Source organism: Bos mutus, chromosome 18 (genome assembly GCF_027580195.1).
Source record: "Bos mutus isolate GX-2022 chromosome 18, NWIPB_WYAK_1.1, whole genome shotgun sequence".
NCBI lineage: Eukaryota > Metazoa > Chordata > Mammalia > Artiodactyla > Bovidae > Bos > Bos mutus.
This window is the reverse complement of record NC_091634.1, coordinates 20,489,822-20,516,790: the sequence shown is the minus strand read 5'-3', so window position 1 is coordinate 20,516,790 and position 26,969 is coordinate 20,489,822. Positions and strand designations below refer to the sequence as shown.

Here is a 26,969-nt window from a genome sequence, read left to right as displayed (position 1 = left end):
CTGTCTCCTCGCTCTTTCTTCCCCAAGCCTTTGGCAGAGAACATCCTCTGGGTCTTAGAATAGAGCAGCTATTTTTTGTGCCTCTCTGTCTTAGTGGTGCTGGGGATTCCTCAAGCTCACAAATCTCCCATCTTGTGACTGCTTCTAAAACCCAGCCCAAGTCTTTTCTTCTCAGCTACTTCTGGAGGGTCAGAGTAGTGGCTCGCAAACAGTAATCCATGGACCCATGTGCAAGGAATAACGTTTTTTATTAAGCCAAATTTTATTTCCTTTAAAGGACTATCATGAGATACATTCTAATTTGAGAAGATCTTTTCTTCAACAAAATTGAGACAGTTGCTATGGATATTTATTTATTTTTCAGGTGCTCACCTGGCCAAATAAAAAGTCAGTGACCTCAAGCTGAAGACCAAATTGATCTCACAACTTTTATAATGTATACTTTCCTCGGAAACAAAGAAGCCCCCAAACATACAGGACACAAGGCAACCCTCCCTATCTGTCCTCTTTCTGCCGGGAGTACCTGATGCAGAAACCCTCACAGTCACCTTTCCCGGTCCCAGATCCCATAAGTGGCTTCTCTCAGCAATTCTGTCCTCAGCAGAGGTACTACTGTCCTCCTGGCCCTGGGCTCTCCAGTTAGAACCTTTGTAGGTAGGTTCAGATGCTTTTGAACTGTGGTGTTGGAGAAGACTCTTGAGAGTCCCTTGGACTGCAACGAGATCCAACCAGTCCATCCTAAAGGACATCAGTCCTGAATATTCATTGGAAGGACTGATGCTGAAGCTGAAACTCCAATACTTTGGCCACCTGATGTGAAGAACTGACTCACTGGAGAAGACCCTGATGCTGGGAAAGATTGAAGGCGGGAGGAGAAGGGGATGACAGAGGATGAGATTGTTGGATGGTATCACCGACTCAGTGGACATGAGTTTGAGTAAACTCTGGGAATTGGTGATGGTGGGCTGCCGTCTATGGGGTCACACAGAGTCGGACACGACTGAAGTGACTTAGCAGCAGCAGCAGCAGCAGCAGCAGCAGGGAAGCCTGACATGCTGCAGTCCATGGGGTTGCAAAGAGTTGGACACGACTGAGCCACTGAACTGAACTGAGGTTCTCCCTTCATTTAACGGGCCACATTCTCCTCTACCTCTTTGGGCTTCATCTCTTTCTTTGCATGTCACTGCCATGCCCCAGGGACCCAGCATCTCACACTACAGTTGGAGCAGAGCCTCCACCTGTTTTGGGCCAGTGTGCTTCTCAATCTACCCTAACGTGCCATCCACAAGCTAGCACGCTAGTGTTAGTGTGCAAACGCTACCTTAGTCTAAAAGTCATGGACTAGAGGCTGTGCTCAACAGGACACATATTCGTTGTAAAAGAGAGGATCTTCTAGTTTTTTGGGGGAGTGGGTGTCAACATTTGTAGATGCATGTATCAGAAGACTTGATGATGCTGGATTTGTCGTCTTGCGTGCCAATACTTATCTGGAGCAAGGGAAGCTACCCCCTTCTAGTTTGTCCAGGCCAGGCCACTCCCCGCTGGGCACACCCGACCCACCCCATTCGTGAATGTCACCCGCCATCTGTCTGAAGGCACTCTTATTGCAGCCCCTACATGAGTCCCTTCACCCTTGTTTTCAAGGAATTGAAACTCATACATTCTGCATAAAACTGAAGGACAACTATTAAGAGAAAAGAGGGCAGTTAAGCTCCTTCAGTGCTTTAGTAAACCAGGAACAGCCCTCCGCCTCCGTTTCCCTGTCTGCGGAATGGGGCTCTGACCCTTTTCTCTGGAGTCAGATGAGACACAATGAAGAAATGCATTTTTGTTTTAATGCTTTGAGTTCCTTGGAGAGCAGGTAACATCAAAATTCAAGGTGTTATTATTAGAGAGTAAGAAATTTTGTTCTATGCTAATTAAACTCACACCTTACCATTTTACACCCAGGGAAGAGGCAGCGTGACAGTATGACACGCTACCGAGCAGGAAGAGTTCTGCCTGGGAGCACAAGACAGGCTGACTCCGCCGCGTGCCCGCCGTGATATGCGTGTAAATCTGCCTCCCGCTCTCCCCACTTCGCATCCAGCCCGGACTCCCGACATTTGCGGGAGAGGCTGATGGAGCGCTCCGCTCCGCACGGAGCATTGACTGTTCTCTGCGCCTGTTAAGAAGTTGTCAAGCTGAGGTCAGGCAGGTGAAGATTTAGGAAGGCAGCCCACAAAGTTTCCCCGCCACTGGGTTGCCACCACTTACAGAAACGCCTGCAGGACGCAAGCAAGAAAACAGATCTTTCTTTCGTGATGGCTTTAGCACTCCTCTGGGGATTCAGACGTGGTGTTCCTCCACCACCAGGAGGCTGCGACAGGACGGAGTGCGAGGATGCAGAGGGCCCACGGAGGGAGCCTGGGCGCCGGCGCTATTGATCCGGTGGCCCTGGCGGTAAGGGCCAATTGCGGGAGAAACACCATTTTCCCCCTGCTTTTTGCAGGGCCGAAGAAGAGACTATCCATGGAAGGTAATGGAGCTGTCACTGAGGAGAGAGAAGTGGAAATTCACGGTTCTCTTGTGAGGCAAAGACATCTGTGTTATTGCACCCTAAGCCAATAGTTTTTAAAACAAAGTCATAAAACAAGCTACTGTATATAAGAGAGGTAGAAGCTATGCAGGGCTCCCCTCACACTGTGTGGGCTTCTGAAAAGAAACAAACTTTAAAAAGGGGGGGCAAGGTGGTGGGTGTACAGGACACAACCCTGGGGTGGAGGTTGGAGCTGAGCAGCTGGGTCCTTCAGGGCTGTTGCTCCCGGCCAGAGGAGCGGCCCGTTTGCATGGCCAGGGAGCAAGACTCAGCCGTGACGGAGTGAAGGTAGGAGGTGGCAGGGACAGTGAGCAAACAGGAAAGATGCAAGGCCCTGTGTCACCACCACCACCACAAGCCCAGGAGAGGCTAATTCCAGACAGGAATGTCCCTGAAGATGTGACTACTGCGTGCACCTGTGCTGAGCACCAGCATCCACCTCTGGCTTTCACAAACATCTACCTGGTCAATTTCCAAACTGGTGTCCTCATTTTCAAGTGAAGAAATGACAGCTTGGAGGGATCCCTTGATCGGCCAATGTCATAATGTGGGTCTTCTGACCTCAAATTGAGTGTCTTTTTTTTTTTTCTTTCTTTTGAATAGTACCTTCTTTTTCCATCTTCTCTATCAAGAGAGATCTGTCTGTTTATCACTGAAGCCCATTGCCCTCCAGGGCACCAGATGTACTGATCCCATGGATAACCATGTGAGACACTGATGCATGCTGTCTGTGGGCACAGCCTGCTGAGATCTTGTCTACAGCCTGGTGGCTTGACTAGGAAGATATCAGCAAATGGGTCAGCCATCCAGATGGTGAGTTGTCCTTGTGGTTTTTTTCTAAGGGGTATGGTTTGGGGCTTACGATCACAGAATTCAGAGTTGGAAAGAGCTTCAGTTCACGATCTGCCCCTGATGCCCTAAGAGGTGACAATCCAGACCTGGTGCATTAAAGAGGTCTGCCCTCACAGACCCTGTGAAGGGCACTGGCCACCCTTTTGTACCAGGTAATCCCACCCAGTGACCTGGGTCTGGATGAAGATCAGAAATCCAACAATCCGTCAACTGGCCTGTGACCTCTGACCCAGCATCAAAAGATAAGCTGAGCCAATATACTCTGAGGAATGGGAGAGTAAGAAAAATGTTGTTGGGTTGGGGCAGGGACTGCCCATTAGCAGGCTGGTTTTAGGGAGTTAGGTCTGGTTAAAGCCAGAGCCATAGTGACAAGCTGAAAACTCTTGCAAGCTGAAGTTCTGAAAAGCAGAAACTTTGAGAGGGAAAAGAAGACAGTGGGAGCAGAGTAGAGTACAATAGACCAGTGAAAAGTGGCTGACTCAGGTTAGAGGGGAATCCCCATGGTCTCTAGGGTGGACTGACTCCAGCTCAGGTCAGTATGAGTGGGCCCGGGGTAGCTTGATACAGTTGGACAGGTTGTGCACTTCATAGACAATAACATGGGCTCTCCCACTGGTGATGGCACCAGGGATCCCTGCCTGATTTCCAGTACCCTGAGTTACACACTGGAGGGCTGTGTTGAGCCCCACCTCTGCCTCAAAATGGGTGACTTTTGGTCTGGCCTCTCTTAGGACTTGGTGTTCCCCATCTGTGAAATGGAATAGCAACACCAATTCTACCTACTTTCAGTGTGGTTGTGAAGAAAAGAGGAGACTGCAGATGAGAAAAGGCTTGCAAAACAAAATTTTTTAAACATGCAAATATAAGAGCATCCTTTCTCTTAAGTCATCTGTGATGATGGTTCAGACAGGAAATGAATGGAATGAGTCTCCTGGGACCAGGGTGGACACAACTCATGGGCGACAAGCTTTTTTCCCGGCATAAGGACAAGTGGTAGAGTAGACACTGGGCCCACCCGTTCCCCAGGCTACCCGCTCTCAGTTGCTCCTTCTCTGGAGAACTGCTCTTTGCCATGGGAGCTACCCCTCAAGAAGCTATGCCCTGATTCTTATCACCACGGCAACCACAATCAATGATTGACTGATATAAAAGGCATTGGCTTCCAGTTGTGGTTTATGCTCCAGAACACTCTCCCCGTGAATTCAAGACTAGAACGTCCCTGAGACCCCGTCTTGCTGGAATCTTCCTCTTGCCCTATTCTGTTCGTTCCATCTCCTATAAACCTCAACTCAGGATGCTCTCGCAGGAACCATTTTCTCAGGAGACCTTTCTGGCTCAGGTCTGTGTCTGGAGAGCCTAGCTCAGAGCCACAGTGGGCTAGGAACTGAGTGTCTGGATCAAATCCTCACACAGTGAACTTGCAGCTCAGCCACCATACAGGGCTCTGGGGTAGAGGAGCAGGAAATAGACTCTGGGCCATAGATTTTTAGGCGGGAGGCTTATTCAATACTGTGCTTGGCATCAACCAGTACTTCAGGGAGGAAAGCAGGACTGAGTAGAGGGAGAAGTTGAACTGGAAAGCAGTTATGCCCAAGCCTTGGCCAACCCCACAGGGAGCTCAGGAACTGGGGTGGACCTTCGGAATTGCCTACCTTTGTATACCCACCTGACTTGTCACTGGACATGGGCATCCCCCAGAGCTGCCATATGACCTGGAGGAGGCAACTGTCCTCAGAGGAGAGTAATTTTTGTAGAGGAATTCAGCAGAGAGTTGTCTACTACCAACATTCCCAGCAACCGAGGGGAAGGTCCTTTGATCCCGAAGGATCTTTGTGCATACCCACCGAGTCCTCCCACCCTGGGGTGAGCACGGCCCTCCCCCAGAGTCAGAAGCCGCCAAGTATAAGGGATTCAGAGGCTTTTAAAGAGTACTTTTACTGCATAGCTCGGTACCTGCTGCCACACAGGTGAATCAGGCATGGAGTCTTCACAGGGAGAGGCTGCCACACAGGATGGAGGCTGGCAGCGTGGGGCAGTACCTTGGCCACACTGGTTGTAAGTCTGCAGAATGTCCAGGTCATTCTGTGCAGCCCCCACTTCAGCTCTGTGAACCCACCTGCCTGCAGAGTTTCTGAAGGGATGTCAAGGAGTGAGTGATGGCTCTTCCTCAGCTCCACTGAAGAAGACTTTTTTCCCCAGTATTTTCCTCAGTATTCATGTGCAGCATCTTTTCCTCTACACTCTCGCAAAGGGTATTCTGAAGAAGTGTGAGAAAAAAAAAAATGAAAAGAATCTTTGTAATGTATATTAGTAACATTTAATTAGCCTTGGATTGCTTATTAAGTGACGATCATTCCTATTATGTCTGTCACAGATGAACGACTACATACTGTCTATGGTTTATGGACCTAAAGTTCTCCGCCGAGTGTCACAAATTCCCATTATGTCCCCAGCACTGGACTTTGCATTTGGAGTTTGGGCAGAGGTGAATGGCCCCCTCCACAGAGGTAGATATTTCCCGATTGACCTGGCCATGGAGTAGAGTTGGACCAGCCTTACTTCTGGTAAGAACAGAGGATGCATTAAGTGACACATTCGTGATGGGGTGTCCTGACTGGTGGGAGGGACTGAAGCCACGGAAACTAACAACACCTCCAGGGCATCATCCTTCAGGGCATCATCTTCTGAAGTGAGTGCCATCAATCCGGCTCTTGTGGATGTCCCACTAGAAGGCCCTTAGAGATCGCAGTCTTCAATTTTTTTTTTTTTTTTTGCTGCTAGGAAAACAGACTTCAGAGAGGAAGTGAATGTGGCCACAGACCAGGACTACAACCCTGAAACTTCCCTGTGTGCAGGAAGCATGCTCTACATTTGAAGCCAGGGAAGATCCTTCTACCCAAAAATACCCCTGATTGTTGTCAATCCGCCATCATCTCTGCCATGGCATTCCTCTTGCCATCAGCTCCTCACCTTACCTGATGATGTGACATGTCCACAGACAAAATGTTTGGTGGATGGCAGAGACTGAAGAGTGAAGAGATCTCAAACAGAGCCGCCAGCCAGCAGCTCTCCAGAGAAGATGGAGCAGAAAGGATGGCCACCAGCATTTGACTCTGCGCTTAGCTGCTTCTCATTAGCGAGCTCTCTAGTGGAAGTCTTTGCAGCAACTCTCTGGCTCCCAGTCTTTGTCATCCCACCCACGGCAACCTCTGTTAGTCAATAATAACAGCTTATTTAAAAATAGCAGCATCAACTTGTTTGCACTGTTATTATTGGTACCTGGCTTCTGTCCCCGGAAGACTTGGGAGAGATGAGAGACGTGCTTCCTCCCAGAGCCTCTCTTCTCTGAACCTACTTCCAGATCTGGGGAAAGACAGGCACGTCTTTAGCAAACACTCACAGTGTAATTGCTGGGCAGTTATGGTCGACGACAGTAAAATACAGCAGTTGGCGGCACGGTGGGTTCATTAGTCAATAAAGCATTGCCACGCGTTTTATTGAATTGTAACCCTATTTTGACCTGATGCGGACCTTCTGGAGCTCCCACCTCCATATAAATCTGAGTGATTCATTTAGCATTCAAAGTCGGGTAAAAGGAGGATTTGGTCCAATTCCAATGTAACCTTGCTCCATTAGCTATCTCTATTATGATCTGCCTTTGCCCCCCTCTTGTCAGTGGGGACGTTCTGATAAGAGCTCACATCAGAAATAAATCAGGGAGTGAATGGCAGGATGTGCATGAAACAGCTTTCCTATTGGCCACCCAAATATTTATATGTAAGCTGATTTTGCTCCCTGGATGCCCCCCAAAGGGCCCAAACCTGGTGAGGAAGTCAAGTGAGCAATCTCCCAGCTGCCCTATATCCAACTGGCAAATTTATAGAAGTGTTTCACTTTTCTAACATTTGATTCAAAATAAATTTGATACAACCTAATTCATGTTAGAACACTGTGAAAAGCATTTTATTGTTGAGGCTGTGTATTTAGGGACTGAAATTTAGCCCTATCACTAATATTTCCACCCCAAAGTCAGCTAAATATAAAACATAAAAATAGCAGTAGGGTGTAAGTCAATTTTATCCATTCCAAATGTTTGAAATATCATAAATAATTTGCTATGTTGAAAAATCATATCCTGTTTGTAAGCAGCATTCTCATTTGTGTTGGGTCTGTGATAATCTAAACAAGAAGGTGAATCTAAAAATTGTAAGAACGATAAATAGAAAAAATACTGATCAAATATTATGAAAATATGGATACTGACGAAAAACATCCCTTTTGCTTTTAGGAAATGTTATTTTTGAAGTGTAGGAAATATGAAACTTATTATCAAGATCCTGGGTCCATGATTTACTAATTTAAAAGACAACTATTAGAAAATAGAAAGAAAATACAAAAATTTATGGTCTACCCAAGAGAGGATAAGACAGGAAGAATGAGGAATTTTAAAAACCCAGCATCAAGTCCACCCTTTGACCTGACTGGCCGAGTAGGATGAAGCTGAGCCTTTCTTTTTACCCATTCCTGGTTGGAGAGCCCCAGAGCACCTGGTTATATTTCCAGGACTTTGACACAGAGCCCCAACAACTGCCTTCTGGGATGTGGTTTGGCTTTTTGACTAATCACGTGTCTGCCTCCTCCGAGTGGCCCTCCAGGCCAGTGCTCCTGTTCAGAAGCAGCCACAGCAGCATCCCTGGGAAGCACCAGCTAAGGGCAGCCTTGATGCACTGTTCGTTTCAGATGGTCCTCCTGTTCTCCAGGCAGCTGACACTTCCGCAAAGTGAGTTAGGAGCACACGTGGGCAAGGAACAGAAGAGATTTTTTTTCTAGCCAGTAACCACCGTGAGAAAGTCCATTTCAGTAGCAGCAGAGAGGAGCAGGTTCGCAAGGTGAAGCCTGGCAGGGTAAAGCTATGGGTCTTAAGAGGTCCAATCAAAGTTGGCATGACCATGCAGACCAGAGCCACCTGGATACAAGAAGTGCGAACTTGACTGCAGTTTCCAGTGTCAGTTTCCAGAAAGGGGTGTCTGTTGCCCAGCCAGTCAGACCCCAAGAAGCAAACCCTGTGTGCAGGCAGCCAGGCAAGAGCAGTTATCTTTCTCAGCCTCTTTCTCTCTCCTTCTGCCACATGCAGCCCTGATGCCCATAACTAAAAAAAGCAAGTTCATAATTTAATTTGAGGGGATCGGTTGGCAAATGCTCGTTAAACAATTGGGTCTCTGCAAACGCTATCTTTAGATTTTTTTTAATTGACCTATTATTTTGCTTGCTCTGGCTGCCAGAACCCCCACCGCACACAAGGAGATGCTCGCTACCTGGACTTTCTTTGATGAATAGTTTTAATTAAAAAATTCTGTACCATAAGTATTTTAATGTTACAAACATACCAAAGGTATGCAGTCATAAATTTAAAAACACATTTAAATTAATCTATAAATATGCTTAAAAATTGACAGGGCATATTTAAACAGGGGGATGTGGCATAGATAGCTAATGATGACAATTAAGAATCGTGTAAAATAAATGAAAATCAATACTCAGAACAGTTCGGGAGAAAAGGGAAAAAGAGAGGAAGTAAAATAACATGTAGTTTGTCTATTAGAGGAAAAATTAGTAGTGGCTTGTATTCTGAAATGCCTGCTGCAGTAAAGGAAGGGTAGCTGATAGCATTCTTTTTTCATTGTCATGGATCATAAAAACTCCCACATCCCTGCTGGGGTGACTAGAGGGACCTGCTTGGACTAGCTGACCTGGAAGGAAGATGGCTCTGTTTTAATTTTCTAAACAACATCCAAACCTTGCCAGTTATACATCTGGAAGGAAACTATCAAAGGTTCCTAGATGCTGACACGTGGACATATTTTTTGCACAATTATTGATTTATTTTGTGCATTTTAAGCTCCATGACAAGTCATGGGGGTGTTTATATCCCAGGAGGCAAGAGGCTTCTGGGGCCAAGATGACCAGCTATGACCAGCTTCTGCTGTGGGCACCTCAGTGGGCAAAGCTGGCTCAGGGCCTCTGTGAGCATCCCTCTACAGAGCATCATCTGCGAAGAGCTGTGTGTGCTGCTCCCGCTAATTCACCGAGCGCTCGGCTCAGCCCAGCCAGGAGCTATGCACTAACCTTCATTACTACATTCATATTAAAAGACAATGCTGCGTCTTTCAATCATGCACTTCCCTCTAATTAAGGCATATTCACTTTTTTCCCCTAATTAGGTATTCTTTGTTGCATAATGTTTGCTCTAATCTTTTGGAATCTTTCTCAATATCCAGTCATTACAGGCTCCCCTCGAATTCAACCAAAGCATGTTATTTTTTCTGCTAATTATATCCTCATTTACAGATTGGCGCCTCTTCTGATTGGCTCGGTACACCAGTTGCTATGACTTCATTAGTTGCGTCTCCTGACCCTGTTATTTCTTGTGACAGGACTTGCTCCTTGTGTCCTGTGGCTCCAGATCCCAGGGTCACTTCTCGCCAGGGCTGAAATAGTGTCAAACACACAGAGGTTTAGAGGGTGGACACCACTGCTGCAGTTGCTAATTACTACACACAGCCACCGTACAAATTACCAATGCTGCTGGGCCATCCCTTCCTCTTTTTTTTTTTTCTTTTTTAAAATGAATGTTTTAAAGGTGTCATTAACAGGTTAGTTTCATTTTTAAAAACCTGCCTGATTTTTAAAAAAGCTAAGCACGTCTGTCTCCCTGCGATGGTTCCCAAAGAAAGTATCTTCCAAGCACCAAACCTCACAACCTTCAGTTTTGTATGGGGCTGCCACTGTGCCACTGTGTGAGCAGGGAATTCAGGTTTCAACTCGATTATTTTCAATCTCAAAAAATTTTGAATTTTAAAATCTCAAAAGCAATGATAGTAGAATTCTCTCAGTCCAGGAAGACACAAGTAATCAAAAAAGAAAAACAACCAAATTAAAACAAAATTATATAAAACCACAACGTACTAACATAAATTGCTGTTGTTACAAAAAATAGCAAGATGAAGCCCTCTGGGCAGCCAAATTTTTTTAAAAAAAGAGTTTAATGGATTAGATAAGATATATATATATATATATAAAGAGATAATTAAAATGAATGAATTACATTTGCATACCAATGGTATCATTTTAATAAGCAGAGTAGAGAAATGGGATGTGAAAATTGGGGGGTTCCCAGGGCAGACAATATGTTGTGATCCCCACTTTTAAATTCTAGGCCATCGGAATAACCCAGTTTCCTGGAATCAGAGACCCAGGAAGAATCAAGCCTGCAGAGTTTAAATGCAAGTTAGTTAATATGAAAAATGCTGTATCTAGTTGTTTGCAAAATTACTTTTGTTGATTAAAAGGCTCTTCAGAACTTCCGGCTGGTGAAAGGGTTTTAAATTGTCTAATGCTGATTGTGATTGCTATGCAGAAAAAAGGCAGTGCAAAGCAAACCATTATATCACTGAATCTTTGTTAAGCAGGCCTTGAAAGTGTCTGACAGCATAATTAATCTTGTGATATGAACAAAGAAACCAACTCAATAGTATTGAAGATGCTTATTAAAAATACTAAATACCTTTTTCCACTTAAAAACCTTTTGAAACAGTGTGGGAAGTGGCATTACCTTTTTGTTTTTGCAGCATTTTCAAGTAAAATTGATACTCAGGTCTACAGCGCAGCAGCAAAACTGTGAAGTGGACAACAATAAGAATTAGTTAAAAAAAAATCATGGTTCCCGACCAAGGATGCTGGCTGGCTCACCAACCTAGCAGCTGCAGGTTCAGACAACACCCTCTGGCAGCAATACCACTAGCCAAAGAAGTTGAAGCAGAATGAATGGTTGACAAAATTCTCCTTTGATAACAAAAACCTACCAAGCCTGCTGCCTTCCCTGAAATTGCTCTCTTTTCTCTTGGGGATCTCAAGTGAGGGCTCTGCATACAACTATTTGTGATTCCAAAGAGCTTTAGAGGCACAAGACATATTTGGATTATTTGGTGGTCTTTTTTGTTAGGGCAGAGGTTGTGGTCCAGTTATCCAGGTTTCCTGGGTCTCCTAGGGAACTCAGTCATGTCTACATCCTGGGGAAATGACTGAAGAGGACCCCAAGGGGCCACCAGCAATATTTCTAATCTGTGTGGGTGAGACAATGGTCCGTTCACTGCATGTGGGTGGGCAACTGTGGGGGAGGGGCAGGGGCTGTGGTGAGCAGGGAGGTGGTGTGAGAGCTTCCTTTTATTGGCTGGAATTTTTACCTGGGATGGTAACTATAGAGACCACTGATACGCAACACTTTGCTGTCAACAATTTCAGTGTAACTAAATTTCACGTAATTTCAGTGCATGTAGCAATAAGCATTTATTGAGCTCACACATCTGTGGAATGACCAGCGGGGAGTGTTGGCTGATCTTGACTGGGCAGCTCCATTAACTTTGGCTGGAATGGCTCTGCATTCCTGCATCTGCAAGTAAGATGGACTGAACTGACCTGGATGGACCTAACTGAGGCAACTCGGTTCCATGAGACCTCATCCTTATTGGTCCAGGCATTTTCTTCTTTTAGGGTAATGGCAGAAAGACACAGCAGCAAGCATGGGAGGGCTTCTAGGCCTAGGTTTGTAGCTGGGAGCTAATGCCATGAAGTGCTCAGAAAGAGTCACAGAAACAAAATGCTTTGCAAAAGGGCTTAGGGAAGGGACTGAAAGAGACACACTAATGCGTTCATATTTAGTATACTTACATTCTGCACTTTTAGGATAAAGAAAGTGTTAGCATCTAGTTATAGTTTAAACTCTTTTGCAAACTAAGAATGAAAAGCAATTGTTTTTTTTAGTATTAAGGAATATAAATTGGAATGAACTATTAGTGTTCCATGATGCTGGCAATCGGAAGAGAGATCAGTGAGAAGAAAACTATAGATTGAAAGGGGACAGTTTAAACCATCATCATTTGCGCTTGATATGTTCATCTACCAAACAAAACACATAAAAAGAAAAATCCATAATCAACAGAATTAATAAGAAAGTTCAGCAAGATAGCTGGATAGACCACCAAACTACAAAAATCAATAGTATTTCATTTTGCCAGCTATAAGCATCCAAGAAAAATGATTTAAAAAGTAAAATATCACTCACAATATCCACAACACATAAAGTTTACAAAAACAACACTTTAAAAGCTCTGATGATAAATTTATATTATAAACATGGTCATATTCTAAGCATGCCAATTTCTTGTACTTAAATTTAATTCAATCTAAATATAAATTCCAGTGGGAACTTTGAGAAAATTTACATATTTGTTCTAAAATTTAAATTTGTTTTAAAATTACTCTAAAATTCAGTGAAAGATATAAAAAAGCTAATTCAATAATCAAATGGAGACTATTTAAGAATTGTTATACCAAAAGTAGAGTCATATTACAAAGTCATACCAGGATACACAGTGTGGTATTGGCAAAGAGTAAATAGACCAGTGAGCAGATAGTATCAGAGATCTACAGAGAGAGGCTGAATTCATTAGTAGGTATTCTTGAGAAAACTAGATCACTCCATAGAGAAATATAAAAGAAGATTTCTACTTAACATCACATTCAAGTGGACTCTAAGTGGATTGAAAAATGAAAAGTTAAGATGTAGATATGAATGGTAAAAAATAAACAATTATTAGAAGAAAACATTTCTGTGACATAGGGAGAAGGTATTTTCTAAACAGAATTTTAAAAACTCAAAAGATAGGCAACCATATTTGCCAGATTTACTCACTTCAAAATTGAAGGCTTTTGGAGGACACATCAGATAAGTTAATAAACCAAGGATAGAATGGGAGATTTTGCAATATTTTAAATTGAAAAGGGATGAATACCTAGACAGTAACCCCAAGAGAAAATGGTCAAATTCTATGTTAAGGAAATTTACAGAAGAGGAATCTCTAAAAGCTGATAAGTATAAATGGAGAAGCTGAACATCATTAGTAATCAGAGATATGCAGAAAAAAAAATTTTTAAGATACCGTTTTATACCTTTACAAAAATTGGACTGCTATAAAACCCCCCGTGTTTGTAGGGACGAAGGATTATAAGACACTTACGCTCTGCTGGAGCATCCATGACTACTTAGCACTATTAAACACACACACTGCCCACAGTTTCCTGGCAAATAGATGTTGAATGAGCAGTGCATGCTGGGAATTTCCTGGAGAGCACGCTCAGGATCAATGTCCCAAGGAGTGAAATTGATAAGAGAAATTGGATGAAATATAGTCACCACAAGATCTCACCTGTCACATTATTTTACAGGGAGGTCCAGAGCTAGAGGGCCCTGGATCTTGGGTAAAGCAGCTCTGTAAGTCCCCTGGGAGGGACTCAGAGAAGAGGGCAGCCAACCCTCCCAGCAGGTGGGGCTTTGTTGGTCCTGAATAGGCAATCTTGGTGACCTACTCTGGCAAACACTGTACCCTATGATCCAGGAATCCTAGCAAATAACAATTTTGCAAATAACACATGGATATTAGTCACAGCATTAATTGTAGAAGCAGGAATTGGGAGCCTGTATGCCCAGTCCTGAGAAGATCGGTAAAATGTAGAGATGTGAAGTAATTCTGAGCAATGGATTATTATGCACACAAAGCAATATGGATCTTAACATCTGTATAAATTAAAATACATGCGCACTGGTAACAGTATGCACTTGCCAAGAATGGAGACTACAGAACAGATAACAGCGGTTGTCTATGGGGATGGGGTTAAAAGAGAATAAATAAATAGACAAATCAAAAGATGGGTTTTGCATAGATGGATGGTGGAAATATGTTGCAAATCGAGGATTACAATGATCCCAACCCTCTGCTCCACAGTCCCGGGAGAGAAAATGTCAGTGTAGGGACAGAAATTTCTTATCATTATTTAGGTCAACCTCTAGACCATTCCACGTGCTTTCTTTCACATCTAGTCCACATAAGGCCTTTATGGACTTGTGGTCCAGCTGGTATATCTATTTTCCAGGGAAACAGGACTAGAGATTGTTTTCCAGATGTTTTGAACTTAGGTTTTCATATTTGAGTCTAACTAAAGGTTTATGGAGTGCATGAAGAAAGAAGTTTAAGTTCTTCACACTTTTGGAGTTCATTTGAAGAGAATAAATTCAGGCATGGGCTTGGGAAAGATGTTTTAATGGAAAGTCGGCATGGAGAGAATCGGGAGTTGGAAGAGGCAGTGGCTCCAGCAGGGAAAGAAGGCATTCCTGGAGCTAATGCAGTGAAAAGTGCAGTCTTACAATGAGGAGGAGAAACAACATTCAAGAGATGCTCAAGTATTTTTAAACTGTGAAACTGCCAAAGAGAATTTGAGGCAGAATGTATACAGTCCACATGGAGAAAGATTTTTTTATAGAAAAATCCAGTTTCTAGGATATTCTTATCACAGGGTTGGGAAGCAGGAAATAAATTCAGAACAATGGCTCTGTGGAACTCTTAATGCCAAGAGAGTCTAGCCTCCCATCTCAAAGTCTGGACTCTTGAAAGTAAGAAAGTAAATACAAGGAGATGCATGAGTAAGTAGTCTGGGCTCTAGTACTGATGGGCACTGCCGTGTTCTTTTTTTTTTTTTTTTTTTTTCTGATGAGTCCTGTCCCTGTTTAGATGTCAGCTTGCCCATCTGTAAAGGAAAAGTTCAACTTTTTTTTTTTTTTTTTTCTGGACTTGATATAAGAGAGTGATGTAAGAAAATGTTGACAAAATCTCTGCTCCTGCTGTCAGGAAGATGGAGCAAAACAGCCAAGCCCTATCATATGAGCAACTAATGGGGTTCTTTGCTGAAGAGGAGGAAGAAGGGGAAGAGAGGTTAAGGGGAGGAAGAGGAGGAAGAAAGGAATGGAACTGGGAGGAACTGGGAAGTAATGCAGGAGGATAAAAAGAAGGAAAAAGAAAAATAATAATTTAAGTAGAGTGTCTGGTAGTGTTTGTCATGCCCTCAGTTTGATGTTGGAGAAGGAAATGGCAATCCACTCCAGGACTATTGCCTGGAAAATCCCATGGACAGAGAGGCCTGGTAGGCTACGGTCCATGGGGTTGCAGAGTCGGACACGACTGAGTGACTTCACTTTTCACTTTCACTTTCAGTTTGATGTAGTGTGAACATTCACTACTGTAGTGTAGGTCTAGTGTTTTAAAATAAAGAAAAACTTTTGTATTTAAAAACATTGGAACTTTTCTGATGGTCCAGTGGTTAAGAATCTGCCTTGTAATGCAGGGGACCGGGTTTCCATCCCTGGTCAGGGAACTAAGATCCCACGTGCTGCGGGACAACCAAGCTGCTCACCCCAATTACAGAGTCCCCAACAATCGCTCAGTTGTGTCCGACTCTTTGCGACCCTATGGACTGTAGCCTGCCAGGCTTCTCCATCCATGGGGTTATCCAGGCAAGAATACTGGAGTGAGTTGCCATTTCCTTCTCCAGGGGATCTTCCCAACCCAGGGATTGAACCCCAGTCTCCCACACTGCAGGCAGACTTTACTGTCTGAGTCACTAGGGAAGCCCCAACAAAGACCTAGTGAAGCCCCCCCGCCACCAAAAAAAAAAAATCTTCTATGATCTCCGTGCAATCCAGTTATGTCATTTGCTGCTCTACTAACATAGTAACAATTTATTTCAACACTAGTGAAAACAAATGACCCTCTTGGACTTACTGAAAGTTGACATATTTGTACGTGGACATACACCTAAAAGATTTAAGGGATTTTTTTTATTTTTGGGGGGGATGTTCTGGATTACACATTTTTCTTTTTACTTACATGCGTTATTGAGCACATGGTATTATAAGTGCCCCAGCATCTGATGTTCCTTCCTATATATGAGCTCTTTCTCACGTTTATAAGACAGAGCCTGCCTGCCTCCGTAGAGGTTGAAATGACAACATATTTTTCTAATTTGTTTTGCAAATAGGACAAAAGGACATGTTAACCCTTAATGAAACATTGAAGTGGGGACTGTGAGTAATCATTCTACAGAGATGGTGGCAGTGTGTCCACATCTTATTTCTTATGTCCACCCATAGCATAGCGACCACATGAGAGATGAATATGTAAGCTCTGTGGTTTTGGCGGTTTTGGCCAGAAGATTTGGGCTCAGCAGTACTGACCACATGGCTTCTGTGGAGTGATCAGGCATCTTTTCCAGTCCCATGATCCCTGTCTACAGGCCTGCTGGATATAAAGATTTCTCAAAATCCTTCTAGTAATTTTTCTTGGTCTTGAATTAGTTTGATTTTACTTCTAACTCTTGGAGCTAAGAATCTTGATGGGGGACATTAGAACTTAGCTCCCATGTAAGATGCAATTCTGCTTCTTTAAATGCCTGACTTAATTCACCAATGAAGCCATCTGGACTTGTAGTTTTCATTGTGAGAAGTTACTTAATTTCATTTGTGGTGGTGGTGGTGGTGGTGGTGGTTCATACATGACTCCAGGAGGTTCATGTATGACTCCAGGATATATTCCTAATATGATAGGATATAATATATAAACACATTCACATTTTAAAAATCACTTAGCATATTATCTATCTTGGTAAATGTTCTAGATCAAATTTATAAAATTGTATTTTGCTGTTATTGGGTAAAATATTCAATAAATGTGAATGAACTCTTATTGATTGATATAGTCACTAAATATTTCTGTATCTTTACAGACTTTAAACTTGTTCTACCAATTACTAGAGAGGAGTGTTGAAATCTTCAACTGTATTTTGTATTTGTCTCTTTTCCTTTTAATTCAATAATGATTTGATTTATGCACTTCAAAGATATATTTTTCGGTACCTACATGTTTGTTTGTTGTGTTTTTTGAAGATTCTAAGTATTGTGTCTTAAGAAATATCTCTGTCTCTAATATTCTAATATTCCTTGCACTGAAGTCTACTTTGTCAATTAGTTTAGTCCTATGTGACTCTACTTACGTAATTAATTTTGTATCATATACCTTTTTCTATCTCTTTCTTGTAAGCTATGTGTGCCTTATTTTTAAAATAGGTTTCTTGTAGGTAGATATTAATCTTTGATATTAAGCAACAAAAAATAAAATTCCAAGGAATTCTTGGGAATTTCTTAAATCGAGTTATCCCATATTTTTCATTTCACTGTTTTGTTTTGCTGAAGTACATATTTACACATAAATTTTTCAGTAACATGTAAAATAATCTCCATCTGAAAGGGAAATATTAACACAAAATAAATGCCATATAAAGTTTATAAATTTGAAAAAGAAAATAGTACCATGAAATTTAAAAGCTATCACTCTTTAAAAATTTTTCATTCAGATATGTTTAAAGAATTGACAGAATATTATTTAAGTTTATAGTATTGATGAGGGTAAAAGAGGAGAGTAAAAAAAGCTGGCTTGAAACTCAACTTAAAAAAACTAAGATCATGGCATGCGGTCCTATCACTTCATGGCAAATAGAAAGGGAAAAAGTGGAAGCACTGACAGATTTTATTTTCTTGGGCTCCAAACTCACTGTGGACTGTGACTGCAGCCATGGAATTAAAAGGCACTTGTTCCTTGGAAAGAAAGCTATGATAAACCTAGTTTATCATATAACATGCCTGTTAGGTTGCTTTAGTCATGTCCGACTTTTTGTGACCCCATGGACTGTAGCCTGTCAGACTCTTCTGTCCATGAGATTCTCCAGGCAAGAATACTGGAATGGATTGCCATGCCCTCCTCCAGGGGATCTTCCCAACCCAGGGATCAAACCCGTGTCTCTTACATCTCCTACATGGGCAGGTGGGTTCTTTACCACTGGTGCCAATGACAAACCCAGGCAGCATATTAAAAAGCAGAGCCATCACTTTGCTGACATAGGTCCATATAGTCAAATCTATGGTTTCTCCAGTAGTCATGTACAAATGTGAGTGTTAGTCCATAAAGAAGACTGAGCACCAAAGAATTGATGTTTTTGAATTGTGTTGTTGGAGAATACTCTTGAGAGTCCTTTGGACTGCAAGGATATCAAAGCAGTCAATCCTAAAGAAAATCAACCCTGAATATTCATTGGAAGAATTGTTGCTGAAGCTGAAGCTCCGATCCTTTGGCCACCTGACGTGAAGAGCCGATTCATTTGAAAAAACCCTGACGCTGGGAAAAATTGAAGGCAAAAGGAGAATGGGGTGGCAGAGGATAAGATTGTGAGATAACAAATCATTCATTCAATGGACATGAATTTGAGCAAACTCCTGGAGATAGTGGAGGACAGAGGAGCCTGGCCTGCTGCAGTCCATGGGTCGCAGAGTCAGACATGACTTAGAGACTGAATAACAACAAATTTAATTTTATATTTACCAATTAAGGTACATGGGGAAAATGTTAAAGGATTCATAAATCCAGTTCTTACTATTTCAACTATTGAAAAATAATTATTTAATGTCATATTTACAAAGTGTCTTCCTTTGCATTTCTGCTTCCATCAAAAAGATATGATTAAACCAGTAATAATAAAGTTTATAACTGTGTTCAATAAAAACGGTGTCATTCTTTAAAAAAAAGTTAAGCACACAAAGCATTAATTTTCCTGTGCAGTCAGATTTACCTGTTTCATGATAAATGTTACAAATGTAGAAAATTTTCTTTCCTTTTTTCATTGAAGTTGGTTGAATTCAGGGTGCATTTAAAGTCTCCACAGATTGGGCTTTAGCAGACCTGTTCCTTCAGATAAAATTATTTCCTTTTTAACAATAAAAATATTTTGTCAGCTCGTCTTGATTTTGGTTTTGGCGTCGTAACTGTTGATCTTCAGATTTAACATCCAAAGATGTTAAACATAGAAACTGTTGATGATTAACATAGAAATTGATTTAACATCAATTTCTAATAGTATTTTAGAGTATTATACAGTATTCACATAGTCCACTATTTGTATTTCTCCTATTAAAAGTACTTACAAAGTATTACAGCCTATTGTGATTATTACACCATTGGAATATGCTAGTGAACATTATGGGATGGTATTCATGTAGTGTAACATTTGAATCACCTGTCAAACAACACATATACCATGGCACAGGCTCATGTGCTAAAAATACCAATTTAGGGACTTATTTTGAATTCAAAGCTTGTAGTTCTGGAAACAGCACTCAGGATTTACATAAAATATGCTTTATAAACTTATTAATAGTTATTATATTTGCAGGAATGATTTACTGTTAGTAGATGATAGGGCCATATTCACAAGTTTATAATACAACAGCAGCTCCTTCTTTCACCTGCTCCTTTCCTAGCTGCTATAAATGTTTATTAGTTTTAGACTCTGCCTAACAATGCATCCTTCTCTTGCTCTTGGGTTGATATCAGTGGATTTCTTAGAACCAATAATGTGTCTATATTTATTGTGAAGCTTTAATTTACACTCAAGATTTATAACTCTCCTGTTTTCCCAATTTCTAGGCTGATATTTATCAGACTCGTTATTTGGAGAAATATATAAATTTCCCTAAGATGCACAGAAGCAATCCCATATGGAAATATTAATCATATATTGTCTTGATTTTTCATCATCTAATAATCTCTGGCTTTTAATTGGTATGTTAGGCTATTTACATTTAATGTAATTATTAATATGCTAGAATTTACATCTACCATCTTGCTATTTGTTTTATATGTGATCTCTTTTTTTCTTCTTTTTTTTCTCTTTCCTACTTTCTTTTCAATCTATTAAGCACTTTTTAGTATTCCATTTTATTTCTACCTTGGACATATTAAGTATACCTTTTTGTTCCATTTGTTTTAATTGCTCATGGTTTTCCAAGTGTATTTTTACCTTGTTTTAGGCCACTTTCAAATTATGTCATGGCACTTTATGTATAATGTAAGAACTTCAAATATTACAAGTCTACTTTTCCCTTCCCATCTCGCCATCCTTTGTGCTACTGTGACCTTGCATTTTAATTCTACAGATATTATTAACTACACTGTTATCTATATCTATGTTTGTTTGTGTTGTGTTTGTATATCTATATCTCCATCCTTCAAAGGTTATCTTTTAAAAAATATTGCATAGTATAGTATAGATTTTTTCATCTACTTACCATTTTTGGTGCTCCTCATCCTTTCTTACAGATCTGAGTTTATGTTTAGAGTTATTTTCCTTCTACCTAAAAACCTGGGTTCTTTCAGCTCAATCTCACATTTCCCGAAAACTGTTTCAGAGCCAGTGCCTATACTAGGCAGTGAGAATACAGAAGGAAGAGGAAGCCAGAGCCCTCTCAGCAGTTCAAGGGCCTATAGTCCAGAGTATGATGGATCCACTCAAAATCACAAGGCTGAGTGATGCCACAGAGGCATGAACCATGGATGGAGCTGGTGCTCCTGTGGAGGAGACGAATGGCATTATTGCTGGAGACGTCCAGAGGAGGTGACAAGCAAACTGGGTATTGACAAAAATAAAACGGAAATTACTCCTTGGAAGGAAAGTTATGACCAACCTAGACAGCATATTAAAAAGCAGAGACATTATTTTGTCAACAAAGGTCTGTCTAGTCAAGGCTGTGGTTTTTCCAGTGGTCATGTATGGATCAGTGGTCATGTATGGATGTGAGAGTTGGACTGTAAAGAAAGCTGAGTGCCAAAGAATTGATGCTTTTGAAATGTGGTGTTGGAGAAGACTCTTGAGAGTCCCTTGGACTGCAAGGAGATCCAACCAGCCCATCCTAAAGGAGATCAGTCCTGGGTGTTCATTGGAAGGACTGATGTTGAAGCCGAAACTCCAATACTTTGGCCACCTGATGCGAAGAGCTGACTCATTTGAAAAGACCGTGATGCTGGGAAAGATTGAGGGCAGGAGGAGAAGGGGACAACAGAGGATGAGATGACTGGATGGCATCACCGACTCAATGGACATGGGTTTGGTTGGACTCCAGGAGTTGGTGAGGGACAGGGAGGCCTGGCATGCTCTGGTTCATGGGGTCGCAAAGAGTCGGACAAAACTGAGCCACTGAACTGAACTGAAATGATCTGCGTGTGAGTACATATTTAAAGTGGAATAGTTTGAGAGCTTGAAAAAAACAAAAAAACCTCTTTGATCCCATGTTCATGCTCACTGGCCAGAAGCCTGAGGGCCCTCCTTGCTGTTAAAGCTCCTTTAGCCACTCTAGACAGCATCTCATGCTCTACTTAAACACAAGTGCTTGAACCAGAGGAGTTTCTGCAACTTCAGGACTTGTCTTCACTAACAGATGACACAAAAAGCCCCTGAGAGGAAAACTCTCTTCCCTGCTGGTGGGAGGAGCTTGCCTGGCTCCTACAGAGGATAAGTTCAGAGCCAGCATAGCAAACTCCCTCTGACAACATCTGATTTCCAAGAGCTGAACCACTTTTGAGGCTCTGTGCTTTTAGCACACACACTGTCAACGTGACACACTCAAGGTTTTCATGGTGGGTACCAGAGGTCCTCCTGCCAGAAGCTCTTGATACAATCAAGATAAGACTGTCAAGGACTTAACACAACTCTGGGATCTTGGAAAAGAAACCTCCCCCAGCTCCACTTGGGGACTGGCCCTTTCTCAGTATAATAGCCTGCCATCTGACTTTGAAGCCAGATTCTTGGGTCAGCTCACATCTCTGCATGTCTCAAAAACTCCCCCAGACTTTTCTCTCCTCCACCCATTTCTACAGGCATGTACTCTAATGCTCTGAACTTATCCCTCATCCAGTAAACAAAGCCTCAGTAACATATAAACATGATTTATGAAAACAAATCTTCCCCCAAATCTGCTTCAAAAAGCAGTGTCACATAGCTGTAAGCAAAGATGAAAAGCCATGATTAACAAGGACCTACATCTGCAACAAGTGGAGATGTAGCTTGGGTCTCTCCCAGCCGAGTGTGTGCACTAGACTGGTTGGTGAAACTCCTAACCAACCTGTGCTGTTTCCCGTGTGCCAGTGTACCGTGCTAAGTGCCTCCCATTGGCGAGACCTCACTATATTCAAGCCATCCGCAGGGATGGAGCCTATTTTCATATCATGCTGTAGATGAGCTTCAGAAAGAGTATGTAGTTTGCACGAAATCACAGAGCTAGTGCATAGAAGAGCTGGGACAAGGTGAGCAGTAGTAAAGAGAGGACTATTTACTAGCAGAGCTGCTTAATTAAGCCTGTTCTAGAGCAGCCAGACCCCAGCTAACCCACATACATTGTCTGTAATACATAACTGTAAAGTCCCTGAATTTTGGAGTTGTCTGTTATGCGGCAATAGTTAACTGATATACTTACCTTCTCAGTTCATTCTCAATCCCTAGGGCCTAGCAAAGCCCCCAGAGTGGTGTAGATGTTCAATAACTGTTGTTTGAAATAATTTTCTTAAAAATCACCTTTAAAAAAACAATTCATCATAAGGCCTTTTAGCTGGCGTACATACACTGTGATATTCCTCCATGTGGTTTCAGAGGAATCAAGAGACAGGTGAAGATAGAGCACTCTCCTGATGTGGGTCACTAAGGGTCTGAGCTCCTAGGAGTCAGGGCCTGGGACCACCCAGCTACCTTTGGCATCTCCTGGAGGCAGCTGATGCTTCCCACACTGGCTCTGATGAAGCCAGCCTCCTTCATCTCCCACTGGACTGCAATGGTATGAAGTGAACCAACCAGGCAAGGCATTTATTGGGATTCCATGCTGATTCTGAAGGTGTGGCCACTCTACCCCAGGGTGTGTGAGTCTCGCGAGAGGTTGCCAGTGTGAAGTCAGATCCACTTTTTGTCTGATTCTTTTTCAAAGGCAATTTTCCAACACGTCTGAGGAAGCACAGTGCCTGCTCAGGCTGGCTGAATGCTGTTTCCCAGGAGCAGCATTCTGGAAGGTGGACAGCAGGTAGAAGAAGTGTTCTTCAGAGAGCCGCATCCCCATGGGAATGGTGACAGCTTGAGCCTGCTGGGGAGTCGTGTTGTATTCTGAGGTGTGAAGGGAAGGCATGAACCCTGCATATGCTATACCACACAGTTTTGCCTGCTGCTGCTGGGAGCTTCATTGTAGCTGTGAATGCTCTATTCCTCTCCTTTTCACCCTTGAAGATTCGCGAACATTCAGGATTAGGCTGTGTGAGGCAGCGCCTTCCCCGAACGGTAGGCGATGGAGAATGTGGTTCTGATGGTTTTACCCACTGGGGCCGATGGGCATGTGTTAGGGAACCATTTAAAGCTTGTGGCTAAACAGCCTGCCCTTCCTGAAGCAGCCTTCCCACCACTGCAGGGTGGAGGATTTTGGTCTCGTTGAGGGTTTTTCTTGGTACAGATTTAAAAAGCAAAACACCTTCTAAAAGAGCAGACATGAAGGGTATCTAATCAGAGGCTGCAGGAATGGAGAGACCATCCATTGCACTAAAGGAAACGCAGATTGATGCCCATGTACATCTGACACAATTTTGAGGCTGCCCTTAGGTAGGCTTAAAGTCTATCGTCTACAAACCACGAATGTGCTTCTGTCGTTGCCAGATAGAACAGGGAGACTTAGAGACTGTCTTAGGATTGTGAGAGAAGGAAAGAAAACAGGAGGACAGAGAGGGGAGGAGAAGAGGAGAAAAGAGGAGGGGCGAGGGAAGAGAAGGAGAAATTCTTGTCAAAATCTTTTTAGTGCACAAAACTAATTCTGTTCATCTTGGATTTGGTGAGCTGGGTAATATTCTGTGCACAGCTCCTAAATGAATTATTAAATGTCAACTCAAGACGGCTTAACTAAAATACCCAATTTAATAACCAAAAGTATCTAAGGTAACAATAACACTTTTACAGGTGAATGTAGAGAGTTGTCAAGTCAAACCATTATAGACAAGCTTTGGGGTTTTCAAATAATCTTCCTCCACATCTCATCTTCTGTCACTAAATATCCACTCTGGAGAGTGTGCTCCTTTTCAATAAAGATCATCCCTCCAGTGCAGGCTTTGCTAGTCAGACCCAGCCAGCAAACCTCTTTTTTTTTTTTTTTTTCCTTTCTAAAATATAAAGCTAAACAAGATCTCAGTCACAACCACCAAATCTTTATTAATGCATTCCTTGTGCTACTTCTGAATATTAATAAAAATTAATAATTAATTTTGCCTTTGGCATTGCAAGATATACTAGTTTTAATTAGTGTACTGTACTCCTATACAATTAAAAAATAATTGATGTCCACGCTTATTGGCGGTGTCTGTGATCTTCTTTTCTGTTGTTGTCAACAAATGCCTTAAAAAACAAGTTCAAGAATGTTGTGCTGTCTGCTTGATTTACACACCCAAAGTAACAGGCAAATCTTTTATGATGAAACAGAACAGTTTTCTGTTTAAATTATACACAAGTATATTAACTAGAAAGAGAAAATTAAAAGCTGATGGCTACAAGGAATAATGGAAAGTCCATAAAAATGTTTTATCTATCAACAAATTTGCCTGGAAAATATCAATGGTTGGCACCATCTCTCCACTGAAACGTGGAGAGGCCATCTTGGATCTGTTATGTCAATTCCATCAAGCATTTAATTCCAATGTCCTCCTTAATCAGCTTTAGTTATTTAAATTCAGCATATCATGTTACTGTTCTAGTACATCATTTTAATTGTGCCATGAACTACTTTATTATGGGATGCTAACGTATCTCCTTGTGTCTCTTGCTTCCTCTTTCTTTCCTAACAATGCAGACTGTAGAACTCAAGACAGAACTCCTACCGATAAAGAGAAAAGAGCTTCCTTTGAAAACACTCGTATCAGGAATTTTGAACAGAGAGAGTGGTTGCTGTTCTAGAGGATACAATTCACATCCCACAGCACATGTGTTTCTTGGCTTTATTTCTTAGAGTCAAGAGTCTTATTTTTAGGAAATCTTTACTAAACAACTACAAATATACATGGGGTGCCAAGAAATGATATACCAAGAGGACATAGACTCAGTAAAGCAGAGGGTAAAGAAGAAAGGGGCAGCATGAGGTATGAGCCTCACCCTTTACCCAGACCCACTGGTGAGAGAGTGTTTTTTAAACAGAAAACCAGAAATTGATGCACATGTTTCTTTTATCAAGCTAATGATCTTAATAGCAATTTTAAGCAAAAAACGATGCCAAATTATCTGTCCTAAAAATGTAATCTTTGGCTTATTTTCCATAGCAGTTTTGCCTTCATACAACGTATCATGATCTAAGTTGTCTCGGTCATGCATCTGATTACTTGCTCACAGTCTGTGCCTCCAACTAGAATCTTCCTGCCATGAGGGCAGGTGATACTGTCATTCCTTCTCTCCACAGCTGCACTCACCATGCCCAGCACAATGTCCAGCAGACACTTAGCAAACATCTGTGGCTGTTGTTAATTCTGACCTAAAATACAATTTTTTGTTACTTGAATGCTTTGAATTTTGAATTTTTTTTCTCACATTTCAGAAGTTGAATGGATAAACAAACTGTGGTAAAACCATATAATGGTCTATCGCTCAGCAACAACAAAAAACTAAGCTACTAATACACACAATATCATGAAGGAATCTCAAACAATAGGCTGAGCAATGCATGCCAGTTACAAAAGAATGCACACTGCATGATTTAGTGTGTTTGGAGTCCTGGAGCAGAGAAAGCTAGGCTGTGGTGAGAGAAATCAGGACAGAACTTGGGTCACTTCTGGAGGGGAGTCACTGGACAGGGGCTTCAGGGAACATTCTGGGGTCATGGGAATGTACATCTTGTTTAGTCTGGTGGTTACACAGATGTGTACACCTGCCCAAACTCATCAAACTGTCCCCTTAAGATCTGTGCACTTACAATATGAAATTTCTTCTTCTTTTTTTTTTTCTTAATCTTAGCAATACACATTATTTTTCTAATCCACTGGTAAATGTAGGAGGCAACTCACAAAATGTATAGAGTTGGGGGGTTCTGGAATTCCTCTCCCCACATCACTGCCTTCCTTCACAGGTCCCTGGACAGGACAACCAGGGGGAAGAGGTGACAGTCCCTCCTGTAGCCTCACCTGCCCCTCCAGGCTGGTGGGTTTTCCCAGCTGGCTTCTCCCTGACCTGAGGGCTGTGCCCTGTCTCTCTGGCCTGATGCACAGGCATGAAAGGCAGGGGTTTCTCCATTATAAGCACGCAGTTTTGGACGCAGAGACGTGCCTGGCTCCTCCACCAGAAGCTGTGAATAACACTCTTAACAGCCCATGCAAATGCTGTGGTCTATGTCTGCATGCCCAGCTGGTCTGCTGATCAATTTTTACTTCTCAAATTGGGTCAGTGAAAAAGGCTGGAGCTTTCTGTTCCTGTGATCTAAATTCTCCCTGCAATCTAAGTTCTATTAACACTGGGAAACCTGGAAATACCAAGGCAGGCCTTTGGCTTCGCTGGGGACCACCTTTCAGAAAGGTCCATTGACCTATTTTCTTTGTAGACTTTCTTTTAATTAAAAGGCCCAAATTTCCTGGGTGTTAATGGAGGATTAGCTTGAGAATTACAAGGTCATGTATCAAGCAGAGAACAAGCAAGGGACGAGGTGAATGGTGCCTCTCTCTAGTCAGGGCTTAACCATATCTGGAGGTTCTTCTTGTTCAAGAAATCACTA

The 26,969-nt window shown here is 42.2% G+C and overlaps 1 pseudogene; it reads left to right on the top strand.

Moving 5' to 3' along the window:
- Window positions 1-26,969, top strand: part of LOC102288198 (uncharacterized) — a 177,556-nt pseudogene that overhangs the window by 56,580 nt on the left and 94,007 nt on the right.